The sequence below is a fragment of the Dendrobates tinctorius genome, unplaced genomic scaffold (genome assembly GCF_039654945.1).
Source record: "Dendrobates tinctorius isolate UK_male_01 unplaced genomic scaffold, ASM3965494v1 ptg000157l, whole genome shotgun sequence".
NCBI lineage: Eukaryota > Metazoa > Chordata > Amphibia > Anura > Dendrobatidae > Dendrobates > Dendrobates tinctorius.
Genome location: NW_027361824.1, coordinates 10,753,413 through 10,756,289, shown reverse-complemented (window position 1 = coordinate 10,756,289; position 2,877 = coordinate 10,753,413).

Genomic DNA, 2,877 nt, shown 5'->3' with positions numbered 1-2,877 from the left:
GTGGCTCTGGCTGATGGGATGATGTGGGATATTAGGGGTAGTAGTCCGGTGGCTCTGGCTGAAGGGATGATGTGGGATATTAGGGGTAGTAGTCTGGTAGCTCTGGCTGACGGGATGATGTGGGATATTAGTAGTCCGGTGAGTCTGGCTGACGGGACGGTATGGGATATTAGGGGTAGTAGTCCAGTGGCTATGGCTGACGGGATAATGTGGGATATTAGGGGTAGTAGTCCGGTGGCTCTGGCTGACGGGATGATGTGGGATATTAGGGGTAGTAGTCCGGTAGCTCTGGCTGACGGGATGATGTGGGATATTAGGGGTAGTAGTCCGGTGGCTCTGGCTGACGGGATGATGTGGGATATTAGGGGTAGTAGTCCGGTGGCTCTGGCTGACGGGATGATGTGGGATATTAGTGGTAGTAGTCCGGTGGCTCTGGCTGACGGGATGATGTGGGATATTAGGGGTATTAGTCTGGTGGTTCTGGCTGACGGGATGATGTGGGATATTAGGGGTATTAGTCTGGTGGTTCTGGCCGATGGGATGATGTGGGACATTAGAGGTAGTAGTCCGGTGGCTCTGGCTGACGGGATGATGTGGGATATTAGGGGTAGTAGTCCGGTGGCTCTGGCTGACGGGATGATGTGGGATATTAGGGGTAGTAGTCCGGTGGCTCTGGCTGATGGGATGATGTGGGATATTAGTGGTAGTAGTCCGGTGGCTCTGGCTGATGGGATGATGTGGGATATTAGGGGTAGTAGTCTGGCGGCTGTGACTGGATGATGTGGGGTATTAGGGGTAGTAGTCCGGTAGCTCTGGCTGACGGGATGATGTGGGATATTAGGGGTAGTAGTCCAGTGGCTCTGGCTGATGGGATGATGTGGGATATTAGGGGTAGTAGTCCGGTGGCTCTGGCTGATGGGATGATGTGGGATATTAGTGGTAGTAGTCCGGTGGCTCTGGCTGATGGGATGATGTGGGATATTAGGGGTAGTAGTCTGGTAGCTCTGGCTGACGGGATGATGTGGGATATTAGTAGTCCGGTGAGTCTGGCTGACGGGACGGTATGGGATATTAGGGGTAGTAGTCCAGTGGCTATGGCTGACGGGATAATGTGGGATATTAGGGGTAGTAGTCCGGTGGCTCTGGCTGACGGGATGATGTGGGATATTAGGGGTAGTAGTCCGGTAGCTCTGGCTGACGGGATGATGTGGGATATTAGGGGTAGTAGTCCGGTGGCTCTGGCTGACGGGATGATGTGGGATATTAGGGGTAGTAGTCCGGTGGCTCTGGCTGACGGGATGATGTGGGATATTAGTGGTAGTAGTCCGGTGGCTCTGGCTGACGGGATGATGTGGGATATTAGGGGTATTAGTCTGGTGGCTCTGGCCGATGGGATGATGTGGGACATTAGAGGTAGTAGTCCGGTGGCTCTGGCTGACGGGATGATGTGGGATATTAGGGGTAGTAGTCCGGTGGCTCTGGCTGACGGGATGATGTGGGATATTAGGGGTAGTAGTCCGGTGGCTCTGGCTGATGGGATGATGTGGGATATTAGTGGTAGTAGTCCGGTGGCTCTGGCTGATGGGATGATGTGGGATATTAGGGGTAGTAGTCTGGCGGCTGTGACTGGATGATGTGGGGTATTAGGGGTAGTAGTCCGGTGGCTCTGGCTGATGGGATGATGTGGGATATTAGTGGTAGTAGTCCGGTGGCTCTGGCTGATGGGATGATGTGGGATATTAGGGGTAGTAGTCTGGCGGCTGTGACTGGATGATGTGGGGTATTAGGGGTAGTAGTCCGGTAGCTCTGGCTGACGGGATGATGTGGGATATTAGGGGTAGTAGTCCAGTGGCTCTGGCTGATGGGATGATGTGGGATATTAGGGGTAGTAGTCCGGTAGCTCTGGCTGACAGGATGATGTGGGATATTAGGGGTAGTAGTCCGGTAGCTCTGGCTGACAGGATGATGTGGGATATTAGGGGTAGTAGTCCAGTGGCTCTGGCTGACGGGATGATGTGGGATATTAGGGGTAGTAGTCCGGTAGCTCTGGCTGACAGGATGATGTGGGATATTAGGGGTAGTAGTCCAGTGGCTATGGCTGACGGGATGATGTGGGATATTAGGGGTAGTAGTCCGGTGGCTCTGGCTGACGGGATGATGTGGGATATTAGGGATAGTAGTCCGGTGGCTCTGGCTGATGGGATGATGTGGGATATTAGGGGTAGTAGTCCGGTGGCTCTGGCTGATGGGATGATGTGGGATATTAGGGGTAGTAGTCCGGTGGCTCTGGCTGACGGGATGATGTGGGATATTAGTGGTAGTAGTCCGGTGGCTCTGGCTGACGGGATGATGTGGGATATTAGGGGTAGTGGTCCGGTGGCTCTGGCTGACGGGATGATGTGGGATATTAGGGGTAGTAGTCCGGTGGCTCTGGCTGACGGGATGATGTGGGATATTAGGGGTAGTAGTCCGGTGGCTCTGGCTGACGGGATGATGTGGGATATTAGGGGTAGTAGTCCGGTGGCTCTGGCTGACGGGATGATGTGGGATATTAGGGGTAGTAGTCCGGTGACTCTGGCTGACGGGATGATGTGGGATATTAGGGGTAGTAGTCCGGTGGCTCTGGCTGACAGGATGATGTCGGATATTAGGGGTAGTAGTCCGGTAGCTCTGGCTGACAGGATGATGTGGGATATTAGGGGTAGTAGTCCAGTGGCTCTGGCTGACAGGATGATGTGGGATATTAGGGGTAGTAGTCCGGTAGCTCTGGCTGACAGGATGATGTGGGATATTAGGGGTAGTAGTCCAGTGGCTCTGGCTGATGGGATGATGTGGGATATTAGGGGTAGTAGTCCGGTAGCTCTGGCTGACAGGATG